We start from the raw sequence: 12,023 nt of genomic DNA, 5'->3' as shown, positions 1-12,023 counted from the left end.
TTATTTTTATTTTTACTTAAAGCATTCCAGGCTTGGGTGGGGATGGAGGGAATACCCTGGAGCGTCCAGGGGATAAGTAAATATGCAGCTGTTAGGAGGCCTGAATCTAAATATACATCCCCGGAGACCTGGCCACCAATACTTGTGGAGATAAAGTGCTATGTCCAAGTAGAAGTTCAATTATACTAAATACATGTGGAGGGACAAGTTGACCTGGGCCCTGGGCCTTGTTGGCATTGATGAATCTAACAGTTTCTAAGCTGGGAGTGGAGACCTGAGCAAATGGGATAAGGCATACTCCTCCCTACTTCCCCTTGGGTTGCATTTACCACCTGGAATGTTCTCCTCTTTCTCTTTCTCCAAGCATATCAGGTCTCACATCCACCACAAGCCACCTTTGCCTATTCCAGCTCCACTCACATTTCATTTCCAAAGCTCACAAGATCCAGAGGAGTGCATTTGCCCTTTACCAACTTATTTTGCCTTTTATTTTTCTCTGTTGCTTTGTCTTTTCCTTTTGTTTTTTAAAGCTCATTTTGATTATCTGGGTGTGTGGTAACTCTAGTAAAGATCATACTTTAACTAGACCCTGTACAACACTCAGCACATACTAGATATTCAACAATTTATTGTTAACTTGCTATCTGATAGATTTTTAAGAAAGATCACAATAATGGAGTAAAACCTAAGTATGCTTCAAACTTTATATTCTGAGGTATGAATAATTACAGATGCCTTTCTGGGTCTCAGACCATAAAACTTCTTCACCACTGTGGGGACAAAGCTTTTCCTTTGGTTGCCCCTGAGCACGCCTGAAAAACCAAACAGCAAGACAGAAAGAAAAAATAAAGTTAGCAGTAGCGCTGAAAGGGAAGGGGACAGAGTCAAGTCCCACAAGATACTAGGCATCATCATTTAATTTCATTCTAACAAAAAACCTTGCAATGTGTATATTCCTTGTCTCTACTTCACAGGTAGAGTCTCAGAGGGTTTTTGATCAAAAGTAAGGCAGAACTGGGGTACACACACAGAGCTGACTGGCTCCTTAGCTCAGAACTCCAGGAGGTTAATCCTCCCTGACTGGTGGGCAAGAGGGAAAGAGAGAACAAGAGGGAGCAAAAGACTGAGATGTATTGTGAGGGAGGGTGTTAAAAAACCAGGTTACAAGGCACTTGGAGCTCTGATGATCCTTGTTCACTCTTGGTACAGAAGATGGAAGGATTATCCTTGTTGGAGAAAGAAAAAAGAAACCTACTAGAGAATTTGGAGGAGAAAAATACTATCTCTTTCAGTAGACTGGAGAAATGTCGTTTCAAAACTATACAATAAATTATCAACGCTTTTAAGGTTCCCTGAAAACTTCTCATTCCCTTTAATGCAGTTCCCCACTTAACTACAAAGAGAAAGACTTACAAATGAACTACCTAATTAAAATTGCCCTTAGTTCAAGCCAGCTACTTTAAGACCAATTTTCTTCTGCTTATTTAAGATAAGGGTTCACTGCTTTGCTGACACATCAGTTCAGCACAAAATTTCCCTGCATGCTTAGCAGTTATTTAAATCTCCTAAAAATCTAGCACATGTTGACCACTGAGTACTGAATTTAGAGCTTTGTACAAAAAAATAAAATAAAAATCCTCCTTTAAGGTGTCGTATGGTATTTTGACTTTGGCATTGATTCCTTAGAAAGTAAAAATTCCCAGAATCAAGAAATTTTGTCACGTTATGAAGCAGCTATTTGCTTTTATATGAAAAGATACAAGTTACTACGCTGTCTTTATTTTCCCACATCAAGGGTGGATTTTAAATAGATTAATTTGCCATTGAAATATGTGTGTGTGTGTGTGTGTGTGTGTGTGTGTGTGTGTGTGTGTGTGTGTGTGTAGCAAAGTGGGCAACATAAACACTGATGCTCCATTTTATGTTTTTATTTTGATGTGTGCTCACTTGTTCTCTCAAGTTCTTCAAAGCCTGTGGTCATATCTTACACATTTTTTGGGTACCTCACAATACCTGGGACATTGCCATGCTTAAATTATACATCTAATGACTAGTTTCTGAATTGATTTTAAAATAAAGAGATTTTTAAAAATCTGAAACAAAAACACCTTCAAGACAGAGGTAGTAAGCTAGCAGCCTGTCAGCTAGACAGGGTGCACAGATGTGTCTTATTTGGATGAAATATTATTCTTTAGATTTTTGTAAGAATTTATTTGAAAAACCAAGAGATGTTTACATAAAGGTCCAGATTTTTGTCTTGCCTTTAAAAACTGGAAGATCTGGCAAGATGGGCATTAATTTCGATGTGGCAACACTGAGCTGGAGTGAGTGGTGAATGTCTCCTTTGAACAGGACACACTCTCCAATTGACTACAGTCCATGGTCCCCTGCTGTCCTCTACCCAGCCTGCTTCACTCATTTATGTTACTTGCCTGATTAAGAATCCCTGCTTTCAAGAATAGCCTTACTGCTTTCAATATTTCTCCAAAAAGGACCTATAAGGGTGAAGTTTTGCAGAGAAATAGAATGTCTTAAAATTTCATTTGGTCACAGTAACTAATCACCTACTCGATACAATCAGTTCTACAAGTAATGAAGATCTTGTAAACAGGGAATTACCACAAGAAATCAACATTATTTCCAGGGGGTGGAGAGGAGAAAGAAAGGAAAGAACTCATCAAATTTGAAATATTTTTTTCCACAGAAATGTTCCTGGTATTTTACAAATGAAGGAATAGATAAAGGGTGTTTGTTATCTAAGTTCTCCCATAGTCAACTTCTTTCCAAATTTCTCCTGGTGAGAATTCAAAACTTCTGCCCCCAATTCCATCTCTTACCCTATTTTTTTTTAATATTCACCCACTTCCACTCTTTTAATTTATCATACTGCTTCAAATACCAAAGCCCATCAAGATACATTCTGTATCTTCACAATGAGTCTGAATATTCTTCTGTCTTATGAAGAATTACAGTGATTTATCTGCCACTTATCAGTGGCTCATATTAGCTCTGGAAGTGGAGTTTTGGTAATGCTCTCATCCCATTGATACTGTGGTGCCTCTTAATTGTAAATTGGAGGCTTTAGTGAACAATCAATTAGGGAACAAATTTATTCTTAGGTATATGTGTTATCATGACACTCTATATGAATTAATTTAAAACATACCGATTAAGTAACTTTAAGGAGGCAATGCAGAAAGCCAATGATAAACTTGGAAACATACCATACTTTTCCTTCTTCAACTCCCCCGTAAACTGCTTTCCTACCAATATACTGTTTAGGTTGTTTACAGGTACCAGTTTAATTCATGACATACAACAATTCCCAATCTAATTCAAGCTTATGCTTCTAGATAATTAGCTGTGGTTAATTTTTTAAACCTTCTCAAAACCAATGAAATTGAATTTTTCATTTAGGAAATGAATTCAACTAAACATTAATTATGGATATTTCAAAATGGAAATATTTGATATAATTCTATATAACCTTTTAGGAGTGTGTGTGTGTGTGTGTGTGTGTGATCATTACATATTTTATAAGCTCAGCAGATAGGCCCTCTGAATTGTGAACTCCATACTATGCAATGGTTACTGAGCACTTGGAAGATAGTGGGATTTCCTTCTATCTTACTGTAATATGTACTATACTTTTTTTTCCCCAGAGACCTCATTATTTGTAAAAGGGAAAACTATTTAATTCAAATTTTCTTCAAAGTACGGCACAGTGTCTAGTTTATGAATTTGCTACTGAAAGAACCTGGACATTTATTTGAACCAGTTTCTTAAATATATTAAAATATAGATAGCTACAGAAGTCAACTTCCAAATTAGTTCTTTAAAGATTCCTATAATTGCCATATTGTATCATAATTGTATATTATGATACTTTTGGTGTTTTCAACAGGAAAAGATTTTTCATAAGTTTAAATAGAAAATTCAGCTTTATTCACCTAGAGATTATAACTATTTCTCTTTGTTAATAATCCATTATACTGGGACTTCCCTGGTGGTGCGGTGGTTGAGAATCTGCCTGCCAAGGCAGGGGACACGGGTTCGAGCCCTGGTCTGGGAAGATCCCACATGCCGCGGAGCAACTAGGCCCATGAGCCACAACTACTGAGCCTGCGCATCTGGAGCCTGTGCTCCACAACAAGAGAGGCCATGATAGTGAGAGGCCCGCGCACCGCGATGAAGAGTGGCCCCCGCTTGCCGCAACTAGAGAAAGCCCTCGCACAGAAACGAAGACCCAACACAGTCAAAGATAAAAAATAAAATAAAATAAATAAATTTTTTTAAAAAATCCATTATACTTCCAATTTTTAGCTTACTGACCATTGGTTGATTTTTCACTCTGCCACACACGTATTACGCACAATTTTGTCATATAGTGAGTAAAATTAAAGTTTCATTTGAACTTACATAAAAGTTTATTTATTATCTATTATTTCAGATTTGTCCTTGATTGTTACATTTATTATTCAGACCTCAATGTTACACTTTAGTCATAAACCCAGTAAAAAATAAGGAAGTTGAAGCAAATAACTGAAGTAGGAACATTTATTCTGTTGCTAAGTAAAAATTATTTGGTCCTGAAGTAGGTGGTTAAGTAGGTAAAGGAGGCCAGGACCAGGGAGAAAATTGATTCTATCAATAGATCATCCCTAGCAGACAGAGTTCTTTATTAGGCGTGCTGAGAATCACTCCAGTTTCTTTAGAAGAATCTCAATCTTGGCTATTGGCATTGCTTGTTTCTAGATATTTGCTGCATTACATGGAGTTTTTACTTTTTTGCCATTGGGTTTATGGTGTTATTTTCCTGCACACTACAGTCCCACTGGGGTAAAGTGATTAGAAAGTCCTTTGTGTAACTATATGTTTCTGTCAAGAAAGAATTCTCACAGATAACAGTATAAATGCAGGATGATTGGCTGGATCAATATTCAATACTGGTTTCAAGTGGGTGCTTATAAAATTTAGATGACTGTTCAGTAAAATGTTAATTCTTAAAATCAGCATCTGCCTAGACATTTTTAAGGCTAACTGAGCTCCTGTATGTCCTAGTTAATCTATTTTTTTTCTGTCATTCTCTAAACACCTCACTGCTACTTTCGGATCATAGGTTCCATCTCACCCCATTTGCTTCATAACTCACTGCAAGCTTGCTCCCCCAGGACCACTGCTCTGAAACTTGCTTGCTCAAATACTTCAAATCATTTTTGTAAAATTTGACATGGTTTCTCTGCAAAATTCTCCCCTGGGTTCTGTGACCCTACTCTGCCCTGGCTTTCCTGCTAATTCTCTGACCAGTCTTCACACTCTCTAGCTCCTTTCCCTCTCTCTGCACACTTAAATGTAGTGATTCTCCAAGATTTTGCTACATACCTTCTCTTCTGTGTAATCTGGCCCCTGATGGTCTCATTGTCCCCACAAATTCTATAAATATAGAGATGAATTTCAGCCTTACATCTAGTGTCACTCAAATTCCAGATCCATATTTTCAGTTTTATATTGCATACAAAGAAACCTGAATTCCACAGACAAGATATCCATAATTATACCCATTTTCTCTACCATCTCGTTTCTTGCTTTCTCTTTCTGGTTAATGTCATCATTTATTTAAAACTTCTGCAGTAAATATTAATGACGTTCACCAGTATTTCTGGTTCTCTACTCTTCTAGGCACACAAGAGGATGACACTTCTACATTCTCTTAAAGTTAAGCATGATCATGTGACAGAGTGAGAAAAAAACCTTTGTTGTTCTGAGCCATTGAAATTCGGGGATTGTTTGTTATTAAAATGTAACTGAGTCCACTCTGACTGCTATATAACTTCTCACATATGAAATCTGATGTCACTGAATTAATCAGGAATAAGCTTAGGTATATACAACACAAAAAATTAAAATGTGAATGACAGAAAGATACTTTTACCTTTTTCTGTGGCAGATGAAAGGTGTCCAGAAACAAGCATCCTTGAGCTGCCCGGCAATCATCAGGCTCCTGCCTCTCTGCTCCGCACCAGCAGGGAAATCGTCTGCAGCATGTGGCTTCCACTTCAGGGCATAGGAGGGTTGGTGGTGCTTTGGCAATTCCGTCCGCATCTCAGCGCCTGGAAGAAAGAAATGGGAGAAGGAAACACTTCTCTTTTAATGAGAATTTCTAGAAGTTGCACTCATGCCTCACAGGCTCAAATTTAATCTCACAGCCACATTCAGGTACGGAATCCCCCAAATATAATCTTTTACCTGGGTGGCCCTGTGTCCAGCTGAAATTCTGGGCAATGTCATTAAATATGAAAGGGAGAATAAATATTGAAAGGTAACCAAGATTCTCAGCCACAGTTATGTTTGACTTTAACATTTACCTCAACCTTCATATCATCAAATTTATTAATCCCACTTTCTAAATGTCTCTCATTTCTGACTCTTGCTTTTCACCCCAATGATAACTATGCAAATGGTTTCCATAGGACTACTGTGATCATTTGATAACTGTTTTTCCTCCATCTTCTTCCTCCTTTCCTTTGAAAATTGGAATTTCTCAATGAACAATGCTTCAGGCAACCATAAGAATTCTTAGTCTATATAATCACTATTTTATTAATCCTTTACTCTGTCATTGTACATTCTTCAACAGTCCCCCACTATCCATAAAATGGAGTTTAAAATTTTTAGCATGAGACTAGGTATCTTTCATTGTAAATTTAGTCATAATATACCTTTATACCATCATTTACCACTATGTGACCTACATTTATGTATATTCCTCATTTATGGCATCACTCTTTCTAATTCCTGGGGGTAGGCAGAGTCCTGTCTCACCTCTGCTTATCACTGTTGTTCTCGTCTTTCAAGCACCAGTTGAAATATCACTTCCTTTAGGAAGATTTTCCACATCCCCCAGGGTATTCACATTGTTCTCTCTTCTTTCTTATACCAGAATTTTATTTATATTTCTTTTCAGTACTTAGACTTATCTTCATGTATGTATATATCTTCCCCATCAAATTATAAGATCTTTGAATGTAAGGCATGTGTCTTTCTTAATTTTGTATTTTTAGGTTTCATATGCATAATGGATATTCAGGAAATGATTGTTGAATGAGTGTATATATATGAGATTCTGTGCCACAGAGATAATATTGTATCCATGCAATAAATATTAAGACATGAATATAAGTGATGTCTTATTTAGCTCTTATCTGGAAACATCAGCTCTAAACCAGATCCCGACTTCTTCCTACACCTGTCGTTTATCTTAAATATCCTTCATGCCCTAATTGAGAGTCCTAATCAGAGTTAATGACACAATATTGTCATATTAACTGCTTTACTTGGAATACAAAGAAGCCTGATTTCTGCCTAATCAGCTAGATTAACACCTAATAAAATGTATTTCCCTAAAGGAACCTTGTAAGTATTGATTTTTAATTCCTCATCTCTACATTAAATCAACCAGTGGGCTCTTCTTAGAAAACCTAGGCTCAATTAGATGGTCTCCTACCCTTTTCAAAATAAGCACAGTAGTACTGCTCTCAAGAAATAAAAATACTATCTATGTCATAAATTTGCTTGGTTATTATGAGACAGACATACTGTACATGCCTACATGTGTATTATTCTAAAAGCAAAATTATTTGGTCATTATTAGAATCAAATTCATGGACTAGTGATTCATTCAAAATAAATTTTGCTCATTTTTACTTAAAATAAAAAAGACCTTGGTGCATAATCACATCTAAGGATAGAGGGGGCCTTTTAGTATCTCCTTTCTTTGGGCTGCTACTAGGAATTAAACTCACTCCAGTCTCTAGGGTGAGTCCTGTATAGCCACAATTCACACAGTAAGGTCAAGACCTGCTATAACACTTCTAAGACCTTGAGAGAATATGGCCAAACAAGCCAAGGAGGAATTGTCAAAAGAGTTCCAGAAAGATGAAGTAGAAGCCTGATTAATCTGTGTCTGTAGTCTGCCAATACTCTGGACTTTTCAGCATGGGCACCAGCAAATTCTTTCTGTTGTTTAAGCCAGTTCGACTTGGCTTCCAAACTAATGAATTACCCAAATCAGAGGCCCAGGGTCACAGAAGCCAGTCTCATCTCTGCAAATGAGACTTCATCATATTCTTCCAGCACTGAAAGTGGAAATCATATGCTTTTAAAGCATAATCTAAGTGATACTTCTTTAAAAAGTAAATCCACCAATGGGAAAAAATATTGCTTAAATCTTGGTCTTTCGAAACATTTAAAGGTGAACACTGTTGGAAAACTTGTGTACACTCTAGCAGAGAGGCAGTGATTGGGAATAAAGTATCTTGAATTTAAGTGGCATTCAGAAACTACCCTCTTTGACTACTTGGCCATCATTGATCCAGCTTTCTCAGTCCAAAGATTTTGAGCAAATTATGCCTGCAAAAGATTTATTTTCTCTTCACAGCTATTGTTTTCATATTGATATCACAAACTATGTGTTCCAAAAACACTGAAGTATGAGTTTATTTCCTACCAACAATTTGTTAAAGGCTGAAGAACTGGCATTTACTCAAAAAAATACAATGTTATTAACTCTGTTATTTACCCTTCTTAAAACATTGCTTCTGTATAATACGTTAAGAATAATGCTTCAAAAATTAGCTTATAAACAAAAGGTCAACATACTGAAGCATAACACCTAATAACTCCATGTCACAGAATAAGAAACATTTTAATTTATATACTTTATCCTTGGATTGAATCATTCTGAGGCTCTAAACAATAATACAAACTTCATTTGTCACCAAAGAAAATAGCAAAGACAATAAAAGAAGTGATTCAAACATTTACAAGTTCTATTAATAAATTATACTCCTTGCAGAAAGAATATAGTCCAATTTAATATTAATTTAAATATTTAGTTACTCTGAAAAATGTTTAAGAAAAATGTATTATTTCAAGTATTGTATACTTGAAAGTCCCTGAGAGTAGATCTTAAGTGTTCTTAACACACACACACACACACACACACACACACACACACACGTTAAGTATGTGAGGTGATGGATGTGTTAATTATCTTGATCTTGGAAACCATTCCACAATGTATATGTATGTCGATCAACACACTGCACATTTCAAATATATATATGTCAATTATTCCTTAATAAAACTGGAAAAAAAGAAAATACAATTCATGTTCATCTTCTTTATCTGGTTCTTGATCTGTCATTAATTTATTTGCTCTGTGTGCATGTGAATATATGTTGTAATTATCAGTCACTGTATTTCTTTTCTAGGGCTGCCATAACAAAATACCACAGGCTGGATGGCATAAATAACAGAAATTTATTTTTTCCCACATCAGGAGGTTGGAGTCCAAGATCAAGGTGCCAGCAGTGTTGGATTCCACCGAGGCCGCTCTCCTTGGCTTTCAGATGTCTGCCCTCTTGTTGCCTCTTCATGTAGCTGTCCCTCTGTTCATGAGCATTCCTGGTGGCTCTTCCTCTTTTTACAAGGACACTAGATCTACTGGATTAGATCTACACTAACAGCCTCATTTTAACTTAATCACATTTTTAAAGGTCTTCAAATATCCTTACATTCTGAGGTACTGAGGATTGGGACTTCAACATATGAATTTGGGAGGTCATAATTCAGCCATGATAGTCACTTTTCTTGCTTTTTGAACATAGAATGTTTGGATATAAAATTACAAGTATGTTCACACTTCCTATCCTCTATTGGTTGTTACAACAAGGAAGGGGGCATATCCTAATATATGGTCCTGCCAGGAAGAAAGCGTCTGACATGGAGAGAGCATTTAGTCAATATTTGTTGAATAAATAAATGAATAAGTGGATCTAACACATAGATATATTTAGTAAATTAATATGTATATGTTCTGCAGGCTTCTCAAATGCAACTTCACCGAGATCAAACTCATCCTCTTCCTCTCACAAATCCTTTCCTTCTTCTCCAGCCACTGTTCCAGTCAGAGTCCTTAACCTCTCCCTTTCCTTTCCTCTCCCTGCCAGTTAGTCATCAACTCTCACAGATTTTATCTCATTAATATGTCTTTGACCCACGCATTCCTCTTTATTTATATCACAAAATTTATCTCCCATTTTATTGCAACGCACTGTACCAGCCATCTTAACAAACCAAAAACAAACAAACAACCATTCTCCACTTTGGCAGAGTCTTCCTAGTTCCTTTGATGCTAAAATCCTTCAGTTGCTTATTCTCAGCATAAATCCTGACCTCTGTCCTTGTAAGGCCCTAGATGAACTCAACCCTTCTTATCCTCTTCATGTCTCACATCTCTCCATTTCATAGCCTATTGCCCCATGATAATGATGTCCTCAAGTCAATGATATGCATTGTCTCTTCTAACTATTATCATACATTCTTTCCTTAATCTAGAACATTTTTCTTATATTCCTCTCACCTTTACTGACAACTATCAAAATCCCACTTGAACTGGGGACTCAGCTAAGGAACACATCCTGTTTGAAGTTTTTATAGAACACACAGTCTGAGTGCTTCTTCTATATTTCTATTACCAAAGACTGGTTAAAGAAAAACTCAGAAAATTTATAACTATTACAAACATAAAGAAAACTCAGTAAAGTGGCTGGGTTCAAAACTAAAATAGTCATACCGAGAATCACTAGGCTTTATATGCACAAACAAAAATCTACTACAAGTTATAATGAAAGAAGACAACGTTTACAATAACAACTTTGATAAAACACCTAGAGTAACAAGAATTGTAAACAATCTCTGCAAAGAAAACTCTGAAAAGCTAGTGAGAAATACAAATGAAGACTTGAACAAATAGAAAGAAGAGTGGTATGCACACTCATGACTAAGTGGACCTATAAAGATGTTACTTATCCCTAAATTAATCTGTAAATTTTATATTTGTTCAGTAAAAATACCAGTAATGTATTTTTTAACTTAATAAGCAGATTTTAAAAGTCAAACATAAATAAACAGGTAAGAATAGTCACAAAATTGTAGGAAAAATTGAGACATACCTCATTTCTAATATTACAATAAATACCAGGTGGATAATAGATTGGAATATAAAATTTGAAGCCATAAAAGTAAAACATGGGATACTTTATTTATAGAATATTTGTATGAAAATGGCTTTTTAAAGTATGACAAAAATCCAGTCAATAAAATATTGATAAACCAAAACTTTCTATATATAAAGTCCACTATAGTCAATGTCCCAGCTAGAAAAAGATGGTGCACCCAAATTGAATGATTTGAGGAGTGTTGAATGAGAGGACTATTTACAAAGCTAAGCATAGGATATAAGGAAAACACTAGAGTTAGTGCACTGTCTGAAAAATGGTACTAGCAGGGCAATATTATCCCCTTTAAGCCTGAAGAAGTGAAGGAAGAACAGTTACTGGACTTAGAGAAATTCAAGAGAGAGAGCTTCCTGGTAAAACCTGATCCTGCAGGAAAACAGACAACCCCCAGGGATGGAGGGAGGTGACCAGGGTTAAAAATAACCTGCCCTCATTCTCTTCCTTTAATCTTCTGTATGAATATCACTGGTTGGTAAAACTTAACTGATATCCATTAGTCAGTCCATAGGGTTCATTCTCTTAAGGCATAAAAACTAAAAGATACAGTAAGAAAAATTAAGAGCTTAATAGATGGGTTTATTAGATTGGACACAGCAAAGATAATTATGAACTAGACCTTAAATCAGTGTAATATACCAAATTAAATCACAGAGAGAAAAAGGGAATGAAAATCATAAACGAGTAAGAGATGTACTGTATATTGTTAAAAGTTCTAAAAGAAAAATAGGCAGGAGAGTATATAACAGAAGGAATATTTGAATATATGCTGTCCAAATTTTTCAAACATCAATGAAATTTTTAACAAATGATATTAGGAAAACTGGATATTCTCATGCAAAAGAATGAAATTGCACCCTAACTCTACACCATATACAAAAATTAACTCAAAATGAATCAGAGACCTAAATGTAAGACCCAGAACTATAAAACTCTTAGAAGTAA

General features: G+C 35.8%; 1 long non-coding RNA gene across 1 annotated transcript in view; it reads left to right on the top strand.

Moving 5' to 3' along the window:
- LOC309662481 overlaps positions 1–12,023 on the top strand; it is a 103,111-nt gene that overhangs the window by 75,445 nt on the left and 15,643 nt on the right. The gene's annotated exons all lie outside the window — the stretch shown is intronic.

Source organism: Balaenoptera physalus (assembly GCF_965194825.1).
Source record: "Balaenoptera physalus genome assembly, chromosome: 6".
Lineage (NCBI taxonomy): Eukaryota > Metazoa > Chordata > Mammalia > Artiodactyla > Balaenopteridae > Balaenoptera > Balaenoptera physalus.
Note: the sequence above shows the minus strand (reverse complement) of the source record. Positions and strands in the feature narration are given on the sequence as shown.